At 39.6% G+C, this 23,735-nt stretch overlaps 1 long non-coding RNA gene across 1 annotated transcript; it reads right to left on the bottom strand.

Moving 5' to 3' along the window:
* Positions 1-1,270: 1,270 nt before the first annotated feature.
* LOC147823016 (uncharacterized) lies at positions 1,271-23,081 on the bottom strand. The gene is made up of 2 exons (XR_015444869.1): positions 19,014-23,081; positions 1,271-17,793 (listed from the first exon to the last, which is right to left on the bottom strand). It is a non-coding gene; the product is annotated as an uncharacterized LOC147823016 (long non-coding RNA).
* Positions 23,082-23,735: the final 654 nt, after the last annotated feature.

Raw genomic sequence — 23,735 nt, 5'->3', positions numbered from 1 at the left:
TTATCTACTATCATAAAGCACTGAAAAAAGTGCCCATGGAGCAATGGTTTCCATCTCAGGTATCTTCTAAATATGACCATTTTGGCCTTGAACCATGCCTTCCTCGCTTCCTTCTCCCTTCAACCCAGTGGACAAGTACAGACATACATAATGTTAGAGATGGCTGAATCCAAACTTCATTTACAAAGGACAAGCTTTTCTGTGTGTTTCGACATAAAGTATACAAAAATGTGCACTAACTACTTCATCATACACTGGCAACTTCTTTAACATTTAGGGACTAGATGTTGCAAAATTTGGACTTATTTCCCCATGATATTCACTATGTACACAGCAAAACAAAACTCACAAAACATATAGAAAAATGATGTCTGAAAATGTCCAAGTACAAACACACTAACATACTTTTGGCAATTGCTTCCCTTACCCCTTCCCCAAACCACTGAGCAAGTACAGACAGTACCATATTGCTCAAGAGGTGGTTTAACCATTCCATTTCCAAAAGACAATATTTCATATGAATTTTAGCAAAAAAGACATTTACAAAGTGACGCTTTACTACCTCCACATTTAATATACATTGGGAACTTGTAAACATCTAGATAAGACTAGATGTTTCAAGTAAGGACTCAATTTGTTCCTTGTATATACACAACAGTCTTGATTAAACTACACATATGTAACAATAGTTGAAAGTGTATTGAAAATACGAGCATGCTAGTCTAGAACCCTTCCCTTCTCCACTAATCCAGTGGGCTAAAATGCTCAAATTTTCAGAAGACAATCTTTCCTAGGAATTTTAACACAAAATGTACAAAACAGTTTAGTAACTCTACTTTGTCAAAACTGACAACCTCTTTAATATCTAGGAAGACTACAGGTGAAAGGTCTCATTTGTCCTTTGCGTGTCCTACATACACAGCAAAGAAAATCAAAATGCACAGACACAAGCAACAATGGTAATTTGCCTTGCTAGGGTTCACTAGCACAGCACTGTGCATTTCCTTTTCTTCCGAGAACCAGTGCACAAGCACAACACTTCCGACTCAAGAAGGGTTTGCCTATTCCCCACACAAAATAACGCTTGATGTGAGTTCTAACAAAAAGAAATTTACAGAATGCGTTATTTTACTACTTCTACCTTTTAACATGTATCAGGCCCTTTAGAATATCTAGGAAGAACAGATATCTCAATAAAGCACTTAGCACTGTCATATTCATATACATATATATAATCAAATGCACACACAAAATAATGGTTACAGTACGAACCATATCTTCTACATGTGACGAGTCTGGTACTGATCCTTCTCCTCTGTCTCCTGCTTCGTGTCCTCTAAGCCAAGGTACAAATGTGGACAAGTACCAATCCTCGCGCCGCTTCTTCGGAGGTCTAACGAGCTCCATTTCAAAGAGTCACTTCCAGAAGATGTTTCTTCTCTGTCATGTTTTTCAAACAAATGGGCATTTCCAAGGCGTGCGGTTTTTCTAACTACTTTGTCATACGTTGGCAACGTCTTTCCATCTATACTGTCCACAAGCAGCAAATTTTCTTTTAAAAGGTTGGGGGAATGTTGAGAGCAGCTTTTTCACATTATATTCACAGGCCTTCTAAAACCGGCCAGTAAATCTTCCCAGGGCTGGTGGGCATTTCCAGTTACCCGAACGTGGGTGTCACTTTACGGTTTCTCTTCGGCGACCGCCCATGGCCCGCTGGCCATTCCACCGTCCTCTCCTGGGCTCCCGAGGCCTGTATTCGTCCTCATGGCAACCAGGTGCGGCCTCCTCCAGCCCAGACACAGCCGGCACCCAAACCGGATCGACACAGTTCTATGACCGGAAGTGGCCGAGCTTTCAGACCCTCTTCCGGCCCTCTGCTGGGCTCGGGGGCAGCCATTTTCTCACCAGGCTGGCTGCAGCCGCTGCAATGCACGGCATCCTCCAGGCTGGCAGGTTTGGGCCCGGAGACCCCAGTGGTTGTAGCTCCAAGGCCTCCACTTTCATCAGGTCATTGAGGTGGGCTGGGGGAGCGGCTCACCTGTGCTTCAAAGCCTGGGCCCAGCCAGGGCAGGCACAGCGAGATGTCCGGGGGCCTGCAGGGCCCCGGCGGAGCAGGCCGTGCTGTCTTTCTCCTTGTACTCTCTGCCAGCCAGGCTGCACATATATTCTCTGGGCCTCAGGAGTACTGTCTACATCCTTCATTTATAACACGTATGCAGATATTTTGAAAGTGCCTGTTTATATGTACAGAAGGAATCCAACCACCTCCATTCTGGTCTGAACAGAGACCACTTTAAAATCCCTTCCGCTTCCTACGCTTTTATATCTGCTGTAGATGTATAGTTATGGGCTGATAAGATCCAGTCAGCACAGCTAGACCCTGTAATTCCTAATCATCGGTCAGCCCTGCTCTTGACAAACAAAATACAACTCCTTGTACGTTTTCAAGCCCTGTCCCAAGAACATAGCCACAATTCCATTGTACTGAACTCTTCCCCCTCGAAAGTCCCATTGTGACTTTTTTCCTTTTTTTATGCTCATGACCCTATAAAGACCTTATAGCCTGTGTGAGAGTTAGCTGGTCTAGTCTCTAGTGCCAGAGCTGACCCTCTCAGGTTTGTTCTGAAATAAACCTGTCCTATTTAGCTTATACCTGTGAGGCTTTTTTTTTTCTTTTTTCTTAGCATGTACATCTCCCAAAAAATGATGGTCTATGTATGGCAACACATATTGTCTTCTTTGCCTTCCTAGTCCCAATTCTCAAAAGAGTAACCAGAACATTCCAAGTGCTAAAGAACATTTGTTGTTTTGTCTATTGACTCATTTTGTCCTTTCCAAAGCTTAAATTGTCCATTTTCACTGCTTACCTCAGCCACGCTAGAGATTTGTGCTGGGTTAAAGTAGTGAAGGTCAGAGCAACAAATGAAGGGCATTGCCTGTCAACAGAAGACTGGGGTCTTCCTGAACAAAATGGCAGGAAAAGCTAGCACAGGAGGGAAGAAAGGACCTTGTGTGGGCCTCTCCCCATACCAGGAACTAATATCAATTCCAGGTGTCTGGAGGGGATAGCATCATGTTAGGAGTAGGGAGTAAAAGGTATTTTCTAAGTCTAATTTTAAAATAGTCCCCCTGCCTCACAAGTGCAAGGTCCTGAGTTCCATGGTACAAAAAGAAAAAAGTCCCCAAAGATTTATCCTTAAGAAGTTAAAGGTCCCTAGAAGCCATATGAGTTTGAACCTTTTCCTGCCACTTGGGACACAGTCAAATGAATAACATCCTGTCCTTAGAAAAAATAATCTAAATCTTCCAACTATAATCAACAACCTGGTAGTAAAAAAAACAAACAAAGCCAGACGGGTTGGGAAATGAAGGAAGTGGGAGGCTGGTGGATGTCCAGGTGGGGACCCGGCCCCCAGGACTAATGGCTCATAGTGGCCAAGGCCCAGCAGTACTAGCAGTTGAACCTAGTACCTAGACCAGAATGAAACTCTCACATGAAAACATACACATATCCCAGGATGCACTACAAAGAGAAAGCCACCTACAAAAGGAGAAACACAAAAAGTGGAAGAGACCTTCTGCCCAACAGTTCTATAAACCTCAGTAAAGAAACACAGCTAAAATGAGAAAAACAAGCAAGAAGAAAGATGCCTACAAAAAAAACCTCGCAAAGCTAATCCAACAGACACTGAAATGGATGAAATTCCAGGCAAAGAATTTTAAAAACTGTTAATTATCAAAATTAAACTACTCAATAAGAAAAAAAACCTGTTAAAATGATCAATGAGATCAAAGAACAGACAAGCTGCTGAATGAATCAGTTACTAGAATGATCACTGAGTTCAAAGAATATGCAAATAAGAAGCTGGTTGAGTTAAAGAAGACAAGGCAGGATATGAAAGACCACTTCAGTAAAAAAAGAGAAGTTCTGAAAAAGAAGTAAGCAGAAATCCTAGAAGTGAAAACCTCAACAACTCAAATAAAAACTTAAATTGAAAATCTAGGAAGTAGACAGGATCATTCAGAAGAAAAGAGTTTAGGGAATTGAAGACAGGGTAGAAATGCTAGAGCCTTCAGACAGTATCAAAGAAAAGAAGATAACACCAAGCAGACTATAAAAGAGATCCTGAATAAAACCCAAAAGAAATAAGGCTCACTGAACTGGAAGAAGGCACTGAAAAAAAGACTAATGATTTTTAAAATCCATTTACCAGAACTACAGCAGAAATTTTCCCAAAACTGGGGAATGAAACTGATACCCAGGTAAAGGAGGCATTTACAATCCCAAATAGGTACAGCTGTAAAAGAACTTTTCCATGTGATGTATCACACTTGAAATATCAGAAATCCGGAAGGAAGAATGTTAAAAGTTGTCAGAAGAAAGAGCCAAATCACTTACTAGAGCAAAAAACACCAGAATAAAGGATTTCTCAAAAGAAACCTTAAAGGCTAAGAGCACTTGAAGTTTTCCAAGCCCTGAAAGAATAATTGCCAATCCATATTACTATATCCTGCAAACCTATCCTTTAAAATCAAAGGAGAAATAATGACTTTCCATGATAAATATACAAGGTGTAATGGAAGTATACAGTGCGTGTTTAACTTTAAAATTTTTATTATAGTAAGCCCCCTCAAAATATTCCTCCTCACTTCAATCACACTTACGCCATACTTCTTGCCACTTTCTCTCATCCAAGTACTAACTAGGCCTGAACTGGCTTAGTTTCTGAGATCAGACAGATTGGGTACATTAAGGGTGGTACGACTAGGCAGTTCTTGCCACTTTCTGAAGCAGTTCTGGAAAGTCCTCTTTTGTGCATGTCTTTATGAGGTGTGATAAGAACATGTTCTTCCTACTTTCCAATATCTATCCTCCATTGTGCTACTTATTTACCCTTTGGGTTTCTCACACAAGAGATTTAAATTTGTGTGTCCAATTTATCTCACTTAACATCATTGTCTCAAAGTGCATCATTTTCCTACAAATGACTCAAGTTTATCATATTTATGGCAGAGTAGTACTTCATTGTTCATAAATACCACGTTTCTTCATTCATTCATCTTTTGATAGGGTTATGGGCTGTTCCCATGATTTAGCTATTATAAATTGTGCTGCTATAAACATGGGTATGCATATATCACTGGGTTATGACACTTTTAACTCTTTCAGGAAGATATCTAGAAAGGGAATACCTGGGTCAAATGGAACCTCTAGTTTTAGTTTTTTGAAGAATCTCTACACTGATTTCTATAGTGGTTGTACCAGTTTGCACTCCAGCCAATAATGGAGAAGGGTTCCTTTTCCCCCACAGCTGCACTAGCATTTGTTACTGGTTGATTTCTTGACAATAGCCATTTTTTTCTAGAGTGAGATGGAATCTCAGTGTTGTTTTCATTTGCATTTCTTGATTGACCAGTGATGTTGAGCATTTTTTCATATAATTATTTGCTGTTTGTATTTCTTCATCTGAGAAATGTCTATTCATTTCAGAGGCCCATTTTTGGATTGGGACTTTAAATTTGGGGGTTTGATTTTTTTTTTTAATTCTTTATGTATTCTAGGGGTTAGTCATTTGTCTGAAGAGTAGCTGGTAAAATTTTTTTCTCATTTTGTCTCTTCACTCTGTTGGCGGTTTGTTTTGCTGGGCAAAAGCTTTTTAATTTGATGTGACCCCAGTTGTTGATTCTTTGTAATATTTCCTGTGAATGAAGGTTTTGTTCTTAAGGTCTTTGCCTACACCTATGTCTTCTAGAGTCTTACCTGTTCCATCTTCCAGCAGATTGTTTCTGTTTTTATATTTAGATCTTTGATCCATTTTGATTTTAGTTTAGTGCATGATGAGAGATGTGGATCTAAGTTCAGTTTTTGCCATGTGGAAAGCCAGTTTTCCCTGCACCATTTATTAAAGAGGCTCTCTTTCTTCCAGTGAAGGTGTTTGGTCCCTTTGTCAAAGATAAGGTAGCTGAGTGTGCTTGGAGTTGTTTCTGCATCTTTTCTTTGGTTCCATTGATTCTCAGATCTGTTTTGGTTTTTTGTTTTGTTTTGTTTTGTTTTGTTTTGTTTTGCCAGGACCAAGCTGTTTTTATCATAGGAGCTTTGTAGTATAACTTCAAATCAAGGATTGTGATGCCCCCTGCATTGGCCTTTTTGCCCAGAATGGACTTTGCCATTCTAGCTCCAAATAAATTATAGAATTGTTCTCTCGTTCTGTGAGGTGTGCTAATGCTGATGGTATTTTGACTGAGATTACATTAAGTGTGTATAACAATTTTGAAAGTATAACCATTTAGTATATTGGTTCTTACTATCCAAGAACAGGGGATAGCTTTCCATTTTCTCATATCCTCTTTGACCTTCTTTTTCAGAGTACTATAGTTTTCAATGTCTTTCACTTCCTTTGTTAGATTGATTTCTAAGTATTTCATTTTTTTATGCTGTTGTGTAAGGTGTTGTTTCCCTAATTTTGTTATTTGTCTACAAGAATGCTATTGTTTTTTGAGTACTGAATTTGTATCTTTCTCTGCTGGTGAGTTTGGTTGTAATTATAGGAGTCTTTTGGTGGCGTTTTGGGGGTCTTCTATGTAGAGTATCATGTCATCAGTAAATAATGATAATTTAACTTCTTCGTTTCCCATCCATATTTCTTTTATTTCTTTCTCTTGTCTAATTGCTCTGGCTAATGTTTCCACAAATATATTGAACAGGAAGGGTAATAGTGGGCATGCTTGTCTTGTTCCTGATCACAGTTTTTGACCATTTAGTATGATGTTGGCTGTTGGTTTGTCATAGATGGCTTTTATCAGATTGAGATAAAGACTTATTCAAATTTTCTGTGGTGTTTTTATCATGACTGGGTGTTGGACTTTGTAAAATGCTTTTTCTGCGTCTATCGAGATGATCAATTTTTCCTTGGCTCTGTTAATATAGTGTATTCCATTTATTGATTTGCATATGTTGAACCCTCCCTGCATCCCTGGGATGAATCCTACTTTGTCATGGTGTATAATCTTCTTGATGATTTGCTCCATTTTGTTTGCCAGTATCTTAATGAGGATTTTTTTTGATTTATGTTCATTAAGAACATTGGGCTGTAGTTCTCTTTTTCGATTGAATTCTTCTCTGGTTTTGGTATCTGGGTAGTGCTTGCTTCCAGGAATGATTTTGGGAGTACTGCTTTACTTTCACTTTCATTAAAGAGTTTGTGGAGTAATGGCATTAGATTTTCTGTACAGTTCTTATAGAATTCAACAGTGAATCCATCAATACTTGGGCTTTTCTTTGTTTGTAGTTTTTAAAATTCCTTCTTCAGTTTCATGACTGATATTGGGTTATTTAGAATTTTTATATTTTCTTGATTCAGGTTTGGTAATTTATATGTATCTAGAAATCTGTACATTTCTTCTGAGTTTTATATCTTATTAGAGTAGCGGTTCTCAAGGTATTGATGATCTGGATTTCTGCAGGATCCATTGTGATTTGCCCTTTTCATTCCTAATTGCATTGTTTTGGGTCTTTTCTTTCCCTTTCTTTTTTTTTTTTTTTTTTTTTTTTTTTTTTGGTACCAGGGAACAAACTCGGGACCTTGCACTTGCGTGGTAGGTGTCGGCACCACTGAGCTAAATCCCCGGCCCGTCTTTCCTTTTTTTAATGTAAGATTGGCTAAAGGTTTGTCTATTTTATCTTTCAAAGAACCAATTCAATTCATCGATTCTTTGTATTGTTTTCTTAGTCTCAATTGCATTAATTTTTGCACTGATCTTTATAATTTCCTCTCTCATACACACTTTGGGTTTAAGTTGCTCTTCTTTCTCTAGAACCTTGAGGTTCAACATTAGGTTATTTATTTGAGCTTCCTCTTTTTCTGATGTGGGAATTCACCCCTATAAATTTCACTTGTAGGACTGCTTTCATTGTGTCCAATAAGTTCTGGTATGTGATACTGGAATTTTTGTTTAATTTAGAAACTGTCTAATTTCTTCTTTATTCACCTGTGACCCATTGGTTGTTCAGGAGGGTGTTACTTAATTTCCATGCGTTTATGTAGTTTTTGTTGTTTCTTTTGCCATTGATTTCCAATTTCATTGCACTATGGTCTGATAATCTGCATGGGATAATTTCAATTCCTTTGCATTTACTTAAGCATGTTCTATGAGGTAGTATGTGGTCTATTTGGGAAAAAGTCCTGTGTGCTGAGAAGAATGTGTATTCTGTTGTTGTAGGATGGAACACTCTGTAGATATCTGCTAAGTCTATTTTTTCAAAGCTTTGGTTAAGCTCTGATACTTCTTTGTTGAATTTTTTTGTATAATTGAGCTATTTGTAACAGTGAGGTATTGAGATTCCCTATTACAATTGTATTAGTGCTTATCTGATTTTTCATATCCATTAGTGTTTGTTTTATATTTAGGTGTGCCAGTATTTGGTGCATATATATTTATGGTTGTTATTTTTTCCTTTTGGATCGTTCCCTTGACAAGTACGTAGTGACTTTCTTTGTCTCTTCTGATCAGTCTTGGCTTGAAGTTTACTTTGCAAATAGAATAGCTATCTTGCTTTTTTCCAGGTTCCTGTCACATGGGGTACTCTTTTCCATCTTTGACTTTCAGTCTATGAATTTCTTTTTGAGTTAAATGTGTTTCTGGTATGCAACACATTGTTGGATATTGTTTCTTGATCCATTCCGCCAATCTTTTTCTTTTTTTTGATTGGTGAATTAAGACCATTTACATTTATGGTTATAACTGATATGCATTGACTTATCCTTGACATACTGTGTTCCTATTGTTGGTTTTCTTTCTTTTCCTTCTGTTTGATTGCTTGCCTTTCCTGGTCAATTCACTGTATTGAGATCTTTGGAATTGTTGTTTTCATTGTCTTTTTTCTAGGATATCCTTCAGAACTTCCTTCAGAATATCCTTCAATCTGGTTTGGCGATTGTGAATTTCTTTGGGTGTTCTTTATCATGGAAATACTATCAATTTTGTAAGATAATTTTGTGGGGCACATCAATCTGGGTTGGAGGTTGTTTTGTTTTAGGGCTTGAGATACTTCACTCCAAGCTCTCCTTGACTTAAGGGTTTGTTTCAAGAAGTCTGGTGTGATTCTGATAGGTTTTTCCCTTATAAATGATTTGTTTCTTTAACACTTTTAAATATTCTGTTCTTGTGTTGAATTTCTGGAATCTTGACTATCATATGCCTTAGTATAGTTTTTTTCTGATCATGACTATTTGAAGTTGTATATGCCTCACTTATCTGTATCTCATGTTCTTTTTTTTTTTTTTTGTACCAGGAATTGAACTCAGGACCTTGAGACTGCAAGGCAGGTGTGGTGCCACTGAGCTAAATCCCCAGCCCTCATGTTCTGTTTTCATGCGTGGAAAGTTTTCTGCTACTACTTCTATGAACATGTGTTTTATGGCCTTTGTGCTGTCTTCTGATTCTTCATTGATTCCAGTTACCCTTATATTAGTCTTTTTTGCATCATCTAGCAGCTGTTGGATTGATTTTCATGGTCCTTTGCTATTTTTTAGAGGTCTTTCATTTGATGAGCACCAACTACACGCCTGTCTTCTAGATCTGATATTCTGTCTTCACATTGGTTGACTCTGCTGCATAAATTTCAGTAGAGTTTTTAATGTCCTGGATTTGAGTCTGTTTTATAGAATTCAATCCTTTTCTAGGTTGGAAATTCATGGTTTCCATGTCTTTTTTTAGTTATTGGTTTTTTGAGACAGGGACTTCCTTTGTAGTTCAGGCTGGCCCTGAACTCACTATATGGCCCAGGCTTGCCTTGAACTTGAGATGATCCTCCTGTCTCAGCCTCCTAAGTGCTGGTATTACAGGCGTGCACCACCATGCTTGGCTCTTCCATGTCTTTTCTAAGATCCTCTATTTTTAAAAATCTGTAACTGCTCTAGAGTCACGAATCAAATCATTGCCTTTATTATGATCATCTTCTTTTTTATCTCCATTTTGTTTTTGTCAAGAGACTTACTGACCTGTTTTGTTACTTCCACTGCTACAATTTCATAAAATTCAGCTGGGTGGTTTTTTATTTCCTCCACTTCAATGACCCCTTGATTTGCCTTAGGCAAGTTGGGAGTTATGGTTTGCATCTTGCTTCCATGTTTTCTCATTTTCTTTTTTGTTTACTTGTTTGTTTTCTGCATTGAGGCTTTTAAATTGCCTATGGTAGGTAGCTTCACTACTAGCATTGAGACCACTTTAGGAAATGACTACTCCTCAGAGATGTCTTCTAGGCATAGCTGACCTTTGGCTTCTGAGTCTGTCCCAAGATCCTGTCTCTTCAGTTTATTAGTGAGGAAAGTTTGCTACCTATTTGGCCTAGAACCCAGTTCTTTGGTACTGGACTGTAGTGTTGTTTATGACACACAGACAATCAAGGTATTGGCATACAAGGAATACAAATTGACCACAACAACTATGTTACCTTGGCTAATGTAGCACAATAAGTGATAACAATAGTGTCAAGCGCCTACTGGAAAATAGCAAACTGTGATAACTATTAATTTTCAGCCTTTAACCATAGGTACAAGATTTATAGTTATATAACAAAATGTAAGACAAATTAGAAAATTATATACAGTAAATATCCACACGATAGAGTGATTTTACCCTAAGGGGAATAAAATTAAAAGGGATAAAATGAAATAATAGAAAAATAAAAGAAGAGAAAAAGATCAGAAGCAAGGCTGAAGGACAAAGGAAGATTATTCAAGCCTCAGGAAACTGGTGAAGAAAATAGGAGGGAAATAAAGAAGGGGAAAAGAACCAACAAAACAAAACAGAAGAACGAAAAACAAAATGTTCACACCCACAAAAGCACAAAAACAATTTTTTTTTTTACAAAAACAATTTTGAAAGAGAATAAAAGGAAAAATGGAAATAAAGCTTTTGTAAATAAGGAGCAGAAAAGAGATTGAAGGGAGGGAAGGGAATGGGAAAAAAGAAGAAGCAAGATATGTACAAGTACAAATTCCCTGTCATGAATGTTATTATGTACATCTAAAATGTGCCCATAAATGTTTTGCTTCCAAAAAAAGAGAACAAAACAAAACTAAAAACAATGTTCATACTCATAAAAACACAAAAACAATTTTTTAAAAAACACCAAAAGTGGCGGGGGTGGGGTGGAGCCAAAAGCAAAAGAAAAAAGCCAAAAGCAAAGGAAGAGAGAGAGAGAGAGAGAGAGAGCGAGAGAGATTGATTTTTTCTGTGCATTCAATCCTGTGGTTATCTTCTGGAGTCTACAGTTTTGTGGTAGTGTCCGTTTCAGGGTGTGACTCTGCTCTCATTGGTATAGAAAAGAGGCAGTCAGAGTCCAGATTCATGCTGGATAATCCTAGCAAGTCTGCAGTAGGATTAGGGTCGGGTGATGGATAATTCCAGCAAGGATGCAGTAGGATTAGAGTGAGGTACCTGGTTCTGGTACTTTGAAATCCCCAGAAGTTAAGGCTGATCCTAGCTTCTAGTAGTGGGGTTGGGGCCTGGGTCATTCCGCCTACAACACTCTGTGCACCTCTTGCCAGCCTGACCATGACTTCTTGACCCTGGATGTCTCTCATGGTTACCCCTCACCCAGTCACTGCTGGATTTCAAAACTGGAAGCCCTGAGATGAAGCCAACGCATGGCTACTTCCAAGTCCCAGTTTCAGTTGGCCAGTCTTTAAAATGGCATCCAATCAAGCATCCTCTGCAGGGGACACAGCAGTCACTTGGACTGGAGTCACTCACCAGCTGTTGTAGGGGGCAGTATCCACTACTCGATTCTACTGGTTCATTTCTCCCTGGAGGCCCCTGGAGTCACCCACCCTCACTGTGTCTGTAGATTTGATCCATCTCTCTCATGCCAGGAGCCAGGAGCAAGGCACACTGACCCCTTCTTTTTCTGCATTGAGGTCTGTCTCTTCACTTTTTCTGTGGTCTGCAATTTTCCCTTCAAACCCTTCCTGGGTCCTTGGGATCTACTTCTCTCTTTCTTTGCTTTCCCAAGTTGTTATTTTCCAGTGTCTGGATTCCAGATCTTAGAGAGGTTGATTTGTTTCTACTTACTGCTGCACTATCTTTCCAGAAGTGTCTCTCATTGAGTGTTTTGATCACACCTTATAAACTATAGAAATTCATGACTATGAAGTCAGCATTCAGAAAATGCTTAGGGAAATCCTAAACACACACCAAGAAGACAACTGCAGGACAGAGGGAAAGAGTAAAGCTCATTGGGAGAGATGATAAACAAATAAATAAGAGCAATCAAACATCAGAAAAAATCATTTAAAAAATTATGGGAATTAGTAGACACCTTTCAATATAACAATTTATGTGAATGATCTTAACTCTCCAGTTAAAAGGTACAGATTGGCAGACCAGGTCAAAAAACAAAACACATTCATTACACTTGCAATGGGCCGGGGATTTAGCTCAGTGGTTCGCTGCCTGCTGCCCAAGCGCAAGGACCTGAGTTCGATCCCCAGTACCAAAAAAAAAAAAAAAAGAATTACACTTGCAGACAACTTAAACCTAGCCCTAACCCTAACCCGGATCCTCACAATATGCACCAGCATATATTAAAGTCCAGACCACCATAATTTCCTTTTTCAAATGTTATGCTCTGTTATATGATATAGCATAATTATCATATTCAGTAATTCTCAAAATACAGTATAACTTTTCTAACTGTACATTTACATATGGTTTGGCATATGTAATGTCTCATATTTTCCACAAAGAAATTTAGCTCACGTTTTTCCTTGTGAACTCTCATTCCTTTGTTTTATAGTAGAGTCAATTACCTCTTCTATGCTACTGCTATATTTTGTACATACCACTACTGTATAAAAGTTATTGATTTGCATTTTAATTAACAGAGTATATGCCTCTGGGCAAGGGCCATATTTTATTCATTTTTATACATGTATCACTAATATTGAGTCAGAAACAGTTTGTATATACTACGGTTACTCATAACCAAATATAGGCAAAGAAAAACTTTCTAAAAGCAGTAAACTAACAAACTAAAAAAAAGTCCAAGAATTAATCAAAGTATTGTGCAATAAAGATATGATAAAGGTCTGAAAAATCTCTCCCCCATAGGCACATAATTAAAAATGGTGAGGGCTGGGGATTTAGCTCAGTGGTGCTGCCACCTGCCTCAAAAGTCCAAGGTCCCAAGTTCGATCCCTGGTACAAAAAAAAAATGGTAAATACATGTAATGCTTTTAATTCCTAGCACCCAACTAGCCATTAAAAACTTTGTTAAATATAACTAACACTGAAAAAGACTTAATGTGCGTTCAATGGCTAGGTCCGATTTTCTCAATCAAATCTGCCTTTCCAGGAGTCTCAGAGCCCCAGCATGCACACTGCCAAATGATTTGAAGGTTTTTCAAGGACTCTGAGTAACCTCTTTGGTCCTATCAATGCCCTTGCCATTTAAGTCCATCCAGAATGCTATAACAAATATCAGAGACTGAGCAACTTACAAACAACAGAAATTTATTTCCCACAGTTTTGGGAGGCTAGAAAGTCCAAAATCTCCAAAAGCCAGGAGATCCAGTGTCCAATGAGGGCCGCTTTCCTCATTCAGAGATGGCACCTTCTCACTGTATCCTCCCAGGTAGGAAGCAGCAAACAAGTCCTCCCTGGTTATTCATTATCCTGCCATGAGTCTATTTTATAAAGGCACCACTCCCACTCATGAGGGCTCTGCTCTCACAACTTCACCATCTTCCAAAAGGACCAACCTCCTGACACCATCGTCTTGGGATTAGGATTCCCCACAGGAATTCTGAGCAGGCGCAAACGTTCAGCCCACAGCAGCCATCAGTTTGCCACCCTCTCCACAGCAGAATCCCTCATAGAACTCCTGCGGGTTCGATGTCCCAGGGAATCCTCAGGGACTGCTCAGTGACTTCTTGGTCTCCTATGCCCCATTGGCTAACTTTCCTGCCCTTAGTCCCTCCAATAATCTCACATGTTACAGATTCAACTCAGCTTGTTCGTGAGAAGGGTCTGGTCAGAGAAAAGAGAAGGAAGGAAATGGCTAACAATCAGGGAGGTCATTTAAGGAATCCCTGAAAATCCCCTCTTTCAAATCAGTCTGACAAATGTGTATGGAATTTGAACACCATCCAGAATAAGAACTTCGAGATAAACAAAGCCTAGTGTGGAGAAAACTACCAGTACTGTGAATTCTAGGAACAGACAAGTAGCCAGAGTCCTGGCTGTCACAACTCAGCCTTATGCTGATCATACCTGCTTGCTGGTAGATTAACATTGTGATGCTACACATCATGCACTCACCAAAGTTAGAATGTATGCCAGAATCTCAGATATATCTTCCCAGAGAACTTCTCCAGGTGCCACGACCTCCTGGGCCCTCATAAGATCCAGAAGACCAACTGTGGGCAGGATTTTGAATCCCCATTTCTCAGATAATAAAATGGGATCCCACAGTAATCAAAGAACTTAGGTCAAGGCCATACAGAAAAAAGAGAAAAACAGCAAATCGTAACTAGTACCCAGATGTTTAACTCCTAGTCCGAAGCTCTTACCAAAATACTCAGTAAATCTACAAAGCTTATTTCAAATAACAGTCATGAAGGAACTTCCATGCTAACCAGAGTCAAAGAAAGGGCTCTGTAATAGTGCCAGCACAAGATTTTCTTCACCTGACTCAGCGCAACAAAATCTAACAGTGAAATCTTTCTAAGCTTATGAATATAAAACAAGTTTTCGTGATGGTGTAACTGCTCTTAAAGAAAACATATTACAAGTTAGAAGTGGCCCATTGGTCATGAGAGTGTTATGAATCCAGCATCAGAGTACTGTTCTCTGAACTCTTACAGTGCTCTGAACCTTCATCATAGCATTTTTGACAATCCATTGGACTGGTCTGTCTACATACCTATCCCACCCCTTTCATCCCCATTAGACTAGATACTCTGGGCACAGCTCATAAACATTTCCCTTTTGGGGACTAGTACAGCATCTAGCATGATGCAGAACTCAATAAATTTGCTGATTAAAAAGTAGGTGGTTCCATAACGTCCCCACTTGTTGGATGTCTACTCCAGGCCTGAATATCTCTTTGCAAAGGAAGAAGGGGATGCTCCATCTGTCAGAAGCTCCCTGGCTTCCCAGCAATTTTGTTAGATTTCTCTTCACAAAGAACCCAAGTATATTTGTCTGCTTATTCCACTCACATTCTTTAAACTCTCAACTGCTATGATTCTTTAGTTCACCCTTCCATCAATAACTCAATGATTCATTTAATACATATAAAAGTGTTTAGCACTACAATGGGGCTTGAAAATGCAAAATGACAACCATTACTTACTACTTGGGAAAGCAATTTAATAAAGGTGAGCTGACATAAAGGAACAATAAAAATAAAACATATCACACTTTTGTGGTAGAAAGAAGTACGGGCTAATATAGTATATCTTTGTGAAGATATATAGGGGAAGAAGGATATCAGTAGATTTATCAGAAGACAGAATGCCTCCGTTGTGAGCCCTGTTATTTGAAACTTTATGCACCAGTTGTTTCTTTTCCTTACTGTATGTCTGTTTCATATGCTGTTTCTTGTACTACGTTCACACAGTCATTTAACATCCAGGGTTTTTCTCATGAATTTATGCTGTTCAGCTATGAAGTGTGATGAAAATATGCATTGAATGTTTAAATTTTTAAAACACTTATTACAGTAGGAGGCACTTTGGCACTAATCACCCTCAAAAGACTCCCCACCGCTTGGAAAATACTTATTCCATTGCTTTTGCCACTTTCTGAAGCAGTTCTGGAAGAACTCCCTTTTTTCGTTTGGTTTTTTTTGTTGGCGGGGAAGAGACAAGGTCCTGCTATATAGTTGAGGCTAGCCTTGATCTCACTATGGAGCCCAATTTGGCCTTGAACTTGAGGTGATCCTCCTGCCTCAGCCTCCTGAGTGCTGGGATTACAGGCATGTGCCACCACACAGGGCTTGTAAGTCCCATTTTGTGAGTGTCTTTATGAGGTATGATTTCTTTTAAATGTGGTTAACGCCGTTGCTGAGTGTCATCCAATGGAAAGGGAGACCCATAAAATCATTATGGTGAGTCCTCATCCACCTATTCACTAGATCTGCAACATATGAATTCTAGTTCTTCCCCAAAGTCAAACTGACCGTGAAAGATAAATATCTTGAATCAATTCAGGACACCAAGGCAGCCATCAGAGCACAACTAAAGACGCTCAGTGAAGGCACACTTGCTTGGGAAAGAACAATGGGATCAGCGTGCCTGAAGTGAGGGCAATATTGGGAGGGAATATAATGGTATTGTCTTTAACTGTAATAAATTTTTAAAAATTTAAGCGTTCACTGTAATTTTGATGACTATATATAGATACATAGATGATACAGATACAGACACAGGTATAGATATCTATATGACTGAATTGGGAAACTGCCACCTCTTCTCCATTGTAGACAGCCTGTGGAAATTGTCCTTTTCCTTGTTTTGAAAATCGTATGACACTTGCCAGACTTACTCTTTTAGTATATTTCTCATTGTCTGTAATACTCAAAGGTCACACAAAGTCCTGGCTTTTTAATTTCTAGTGAAATTCATTTGTCCAGATGAAAGAAATGCATTTAAGGCAATCTTAGGCTTTCTTATAAGAACTTACCACATAATAGACAACTATTTTCCTTGACAACATTTATTCTGCTCTTTTAAACCCTGCTCATGCAGTTACAGAAGAGGGCAGAAATCAACCTATGAGGTCTGCCTTTTCTGAACCATCCATTTACATTATTTCACAATCCCAAGCAGAAATCTAATGCAATGGATGGTTTGAACATTATGTCCCTCCAAAATTAATGCTGAAACTTTATTTCCAATGCAACAGTATTAAGAAGTGGGGCTTTTTAGGGAGGTGGTTAAGTCTTGTCTCCTTTGGGAATGGGGTTGAGGCCCTTCTCAGAGAGGTTTCCCATGGTATCCACTCCTTTTTTGCCCTTTTATGTCTTCCCTCATATGAGGACTCAGTGTTCACTCCATTCTAGGACACAACAGGGCGCCATCTTGGAAGCAGCTCTTACCAGACATTGAATCTGTCCACACCTAGATCTTGGGTTTCTTAGCCTCTAATACATTTTTATCATTTATAAATTACCCAATCAGTAGGTATTTTCTGATAGCTGAACTAACAGACCAAGACAACTGCCATAATTTTAATATCTGAAACTAATTTTAAAAACTTGGGAGGAGGATGCTAAGGATTGAACTCATGGCCTTGCACATACTAAGCACCGTGCTCTACAAACCTCTGATTTTAAAAATAAGCCTCTGACTTTAAAAATATTTTGATGTTTTTAACAAATTTTGGCCTTGTCTTCTTATATTAATTGCTGACTGGGTGCACTGTGAATAATTTTTCATATTTTAAAATAGAAACTGTCCATTCATTCATTCTAAAAATAAATACTGAGGATGTATTTTAAGATCTAAAAAAGCCTAAACATTTCAATGCCATACACAAAGAAAGAAGTTAAGTTCAGGGTGTTTGGTATACAAAGAGATGACTATTTAATTCAATTTGGAGGGAAAGCAGTTGGATCCCAAATTTCAAGTAGTTTTTTTCCTAGGCCTCATTTTCTTCTATGCATTTTTTGAAATCTGCATTCCAAAGGTGTGGATGCAGCCTCTGTCTTACCAGCAACTAATTGTGGTTTTAGATCAACAGTTTCCTCCTCAGGTCTGCAGTCTGTCTTCGCAGTCTGACTGCCAGCTAGAGAGAGGAAAACGTGACTGAATTATTTTAGTTCCTCCATAGTCAATGGCAGGCATCAATGAGGCTTCTGAAATTGAATTAGAATTAAAAGTACTCATCATCTATATGCTACTAATCCTCTCCCGTTGCTTTAAAGGTAAATGGAGAAGATAAACTAACCCCCTCCCTCCCTCCTTATCCCTCTCTTTCACAGTCCTGGGGACTGAACCCAGGGGCTGTGGGCACGCTGAACTACACCCTGAGCCCCCTTTTCTTTTTATTTTGAAACCAGGTCTTGCTAAGCTGTTAAATTGCCCAGGCTGGGCTTGATCTTGTGATCCCCTGCCTCAGTCTCCCAGAGTGCTGGGATCACAGCTGTGCACCACCACGCTCAGCCCTCTTTTCTCTTGAAGGTATAATTCTTAGCAAGTCAATGTGCTGTGCTCACTTAATTTTTCAAGTTTACTTAAGCGTCCTAACCACGGCGTGTAGACTTCATGTCCTTCCTTTCTCCCTTCTTCCCGCCTTCCCTTCCCTTCTCTTTCTTTTCCCTCTCCTCCACTCTCCTCCTCTCCTTTTCCTTCTGTTTTCTTTTCTTTCTTTTTGTTGTGCTTAGAATTAAATCTAGGGTCTCGTGCATGTTAGGCAAGGGCTTTAGTGTCCCGTTACATCTCAAGCTCTTGTTTGTTTGTTTGTTTGTTTGTTTTGAGACAGGGTTTCACTAACTTGACAGGCTGGCCTTATAGTTGAGATTCTCCTGTCTCTATCTTCCTGGGAACAGGGATTAGAGGAGTGCACGACCATACCTGGGTTCCTTTTCGTTTTCTTTTCAAATTTCATTTTTTATCAAACTTGTACATGCCTGGCTATGGATGCAGCTCAGTGATAGAATACTTAGCTAGCATGCACAAGGCTCTGGGTTTGATTCCTTGCACTGGAAAATATTGTACATGCCTGTACATTATATTGTGTACGTTTATATGTATTTTCCAGGACTAGGGCTTGAATCTAGGACCTTTATGCTAGGCTACATCCCTAGCCCTTTTTTTTCATTTTTAAGACAGGGTCTCATTAAGCAATGCAGTTGCCCAGGCTGGGGCCAGAGTTGTGCACCTCCCACCATGGCCTCCCACAGTGTGGGTGGGGATCACAGGTGTATACCACTATACCCAGGCTACATCTCTATATTTTAAATTCATTTGTCTCTAAAGATGTGAAGCAGAAAATTGTCAAGTTACCATTTGTGATAGTTAATTGTGGCATCAACTTGAATAAGAAACACCTAGCAGGTTGGTTTAGCACAGCTCTGGGTGTGTCTGGATGACTGACTTACTGAAGAGGGAAGGCCCACCTTGGACGTGGGTGGCACCAGCCAATAGCCTTGTATCCTGGATGGAATAAAAAGGGAAAAGAGAAAAAAGCCTCACTTCTGCTTCTTTGGAGGAGCCCCGGTCCTCACCATGGCCTTTGGACATTGGTCACCAGGCTTCTGGTGTAAACTCTTCAGCCTTTCAGTGCAGATGTGTTAGCTTTCAAATGCAGTCCTTTTGGGTTCCCAATACAGACCTATGCGGGACTCTGCAGTGAGCTCCAGGTCTTTGACCTGTGAATAGATCCTCTGGCTCTCGAGCACACATATGGCCCTTTTGCATTGTTCCATACCTGACTCTGCAGAAAGCCATTGTAAGCCTACCTTATAAATCCTGTACTTATAAATTTTTATATTAAACCTGTCTACGTTTATTTATGGCCTTAAAAAACAGTAAACTTCTACAGCAACCATGTTTTTAGGAGGACGATGCATGAACTGATTATGACCACACCAAAACACAGAAGTTTTCAGTGTACATACAGCTCTGTAATAAATTTCTCCTAGTCTGTCAAAGACCAGCTAATCACCAATCCTGTTTCATTTCCCTGGGAGAAGAGACGCTCTTCATTTCTCAACTTACATTGAAATGAGACAGATTAACATGTCTCCTGAAATCCCCCAGGTTTCTAGGATAAAGGGCTTCAGTGCCTATAGGATCCAAAGCATTGAGCAGGGGAACTCACTTGTGCTGTGGACTATCTGACCCAATGTGAAGCAATCATCAATGCTCAGGATGGAGCGATACAATGATGTTCTTGGGGAAAAAAGAACATTTAGAGTGGTCTTTGGGATAGATAATAAAGACCACTCATCACATTCCATGACCACCCCATAAACATGGCCAGTTTTTCACCAGTTTCCTTTGCACATTTTGTCTCAAGCACGTATGTCTAGAAGTGATAAGCTTCTCTTTCGAACTATGTTTGGTTAAGGTAAGGGATTGAGCCACAGAAAAGGCACTGAAATGAGAGCTCATGAGCCAGCTTTTTATGGGGATGTTTTTGTTTTAAAAAGTAGCACAGGGTGAGAAGAATAAACTGAATCAAAACATTTGGGTAGGTTCTTATTCAAAATATGTCCTTCTCTAATTTAAAAAGTCCATATTTGATGAAGAAAGGTCTTGTTAATTGTCTGTCTGTCATAAAGCCACTCAGGCAGAGCTTTTCAATTTCTTTTGAATTTCCTACTCAGATCACAGCACAAAGGTCCTAGTTTCTCCACATCACTGTTCACATTTGTTACTTTATGTTTTTTAAGCAGCTATTCGAATTAGATAGCTTTCCTGCCACTGAGACGCAATACCTGATACCTGCACCATAAGGAGGAAAAGTTTAATTTGGCTCAGAGTTTCAGTCCTTGATCAGCTGACTCCAGGCAGAGATTGGTAGCAGAAGGGCCTGGCAGAGTAAAGCCAGTGAGTTCATGGCAGCCAGGAAGCAGAGCAGAGACAGAGTGTCAGACCAGAAAGGCCAAAAGAGGGCCGGGGATGTAGCCCAGTGGCACTGCACCTGCCTCACAAGCGCGAGGTCCTGAGTTCGATCACCAGTACCAAAAAAAAAAAGGGCAAATGACCAGAGTGGATTCCAAGGCCACGCCCACATGACCCGCCCACCTAGATGGAGCTGATACCAAATCCAGTCAAGTTGAAACTCTGCCCTAACCACCACACCATCCTAATGGAACGAGGTGGTGTCTCCCTGTGGCTTTTTTTTTTTTTGGTACCAGAGATCGAACTCAGGTCCTTGTGCTTGCGCAGCAGGTAACAAAACCACTGAGCTAAATCCCCGGCCCTCTCCCTTTGGTTTTGATTTGCAGTTACTTTATGATGAATGATGTTGAAGATCTTTACATATGCTGGTTGGCTATCTATTTTCTTTGGTGTCTAGGCAAGTTCTTTGACCACTTCTCAATTGGGTTACTTATTGCACATTTAACCTTACGGCATGCATGTCACTCCTAATATTACCTGCATTTTTTCCTCTTTTTTCTTGTCCAAACCCTGGCATAGGGTTGACTATTTTGTTAGTATTTGCAAATAGTACCAGCTTCTGGTTTTGATGATTTTCTAAATTGCATCATTTTTTCTTCTTCATTAATTTCTGCATTATTCTGTTTCCTTTCTTCCACTTTCTTGGGAGTTTTCTATTGCTATTTTTCTCACTTTTTGACAGAACACTGTGGAAATCAATAACGATAAACCCCCAAATTGCTAACTCAGTTTGCCTGTAAAAGTATATCTAATGTAAAGTCAGGAGATGTAGGACTTCACTAATGGCTGTTACAAATCTTAAAAGCATAGAAGATTGTTAACAAAAGTATTCTGAAGAGACAATTCCTAAACTATGACTGAAATTAGGTAAATGGGCAAGGAGAAAGTGTTCAAATCTTCAGTATCCATTTTCACAAAATTTAACTTGTTTCTATACCTATTGTATAACTTATCACCAACAGTCAAGGTTCTAACTTGATTAAAAGTTCCTTTTAATAATCCCAAAGTATGTTTAACTTATAATTTTAAGACTTTAAGTGCTTCCTACAGAAAGGACAGTTGTTAAAATAATTATTGTAGAAAAAAAGAGTATTCTCACTGAAGTTGTAAACTATGTTCATCATAGGAGACTTTATTTTCCTTGGTAATAGAAATATGATGATTAGGTCTTCGTATTCTAATTAAAACCATTTAAAAGAATTTATAAAGATTTTCCTCAAAATGCAAAATCAGCATTAAAAAAATCAATAGCTTTTTTACATACCAATAATGAACTAGATGAAAAAGAAATCAGGAAAACAGTACCATTAACAGTAGCCTCAAAAAAATTAAATACTTAGGGATCAAGATAACTAAGGCGGTGAACAACCTGTACAATGAAAATTACAGAAGACTTAAGAAAGAAATTGGACACTAGAAGACAGAAAGAACTCTCATCTTCAGGGATTGGTAGAATTAATATTGTTTAATTGCCATATTACCAAAAGTGATCTACATATTAATGCAGTCCCTATCAAAATTACAATACCATTTTTCACAGAGCTACAAAAAACAATCCGGAGTTTCATATGGAAATTTGAAGACTCAGAATAGCCAAAGCAGTCCTAAGCAAAAAGACAGAGGCAGAGACATCACAATACTCGATTTCGGGCCAGGCGTTTAGCTCAGTGGTTCTGCTGCCTGCCTCACAAGCAGAAGGGCCCGAATTCAATCCCCGGTACCAAAAACAAAAAATGACAACAAGCCCGCTGCAGACAGGCAGGTCTGCACACGCCCTACCAAGGTCCCGAGTCGCATGGAACATGCAGAATCAGCCCACGTCCCGGCAACAATCCACTGGACACCCCACCCCCGCTCCTCTGTACAACCACCTGGTTCCACACTACAAAGACGCAGAGGACACTGGACCACCAGACCACGGTACTGAGTCCCGCTGCTCCCAGCCCAGAGGTAGGGGGTTCTGAGCCGCCATCCCGCTGCTCCTGGTCCAGAGGAAGGGGCTTCCTGGCTACCATCCCTCCCGCTGCCCCCAGACCAGAGGATAGGGATTTTGGGCCACCTTCTGTCCCGCCACTCCTTGCCCAGAGGAAGGGGCTTCTGGGCCACCATCCCTCCCACCGCTCCCGGCCCAGAGGTAGGGGCTGCTGAGCCGCCATCCCACTGCTTCTGGACCAAAGGAAGGGGCTTTCTGGCCACCATCCCTCCCGCTGCTCCCAGCCCACAGGAAAGGGCTTTTGGGCCACCATCCCTACCGCTGCTCCCGGCCCCTGTCCCACCTCTCCCAGCTCAGAGGAGGTAATCCATGCAGGTGCCAACAGCCCCCACCCCAGTCGAAATGAGAAAACATGTAAATAAGTCTCAAAACCAGACTTCCAGATCACCTACAGCAATCCCAAAGGGAAATGAGATGGAACACTCTGATACTCAACCACCTGGAACCACTGAACTGGCAACAAAAGGGGATCTGGAAAAAATGAAATCAGAAATAATTTCTCAGATAACAGGAGAAATTGTGCTCCTAGTGCAAGACATGATTAATAAATCTAGAGAGGAGCTCAGGAACATGATGGAATCCCAACATAGGAAACAAATGGAATCCATAAAACAGATCCAAATAGATTTCCAGGACATGAAAAACTCCACTGAAAGTCTACACAGCAGAATGAGCCAATGTGAGGACAGAATTTCAGATATAGAAGATAAGATTGCAATTAATGACCAGGAAAAGAAAAATTGCTTCAAAATTATAAGGGAACTTGAGAAATCAATCCAGCAGCTGCTAGATGATGCAAAGAAGAATAACATAAGACTGATTGGAGTCAATGAAGAAACAGGAGAGAGTGCAGATGACATAAAAAAATCTCTTCACAGAAATAATGGCAGAAAACTTCCCAAGCAGGTGAAAAGAGCTTGACATATAGATAAGTGAGGCATATAGGACTCCAAATAGCCTTGATCAAAAAAAATGTACACATAGGCATATAATTGTTAAGATTCCAGAAACTCAACAGAAGAACAGAGTTCTACAAGCAGTTAGAGAAAAGACACAAATCACATACAAAGGAAAGCCCATCAGAATCACAGCACACTTCTCAACAC

This window comes from Heterocephalus glaber, unplaced genomic scaffold (assembly GCF_053883595.1).
Source record: "Heterocephalus glaber isolate CG9 unplaced genomic scaffold, H.glaber_assembly_v1.0 deba00001606, whole genome shotgun sequence".
NCBI lineage: Eukaryota > Metazoa > Chordata > Mammalia > Rodentia > Bathyergidae > Heterocephalus > Heterocephalus glaber.
The sequence above is the reverse complement of the archived record's forward strand: the minus strand, read 5'-3'. Positions and strand labels throughout refer to the sequence as shown.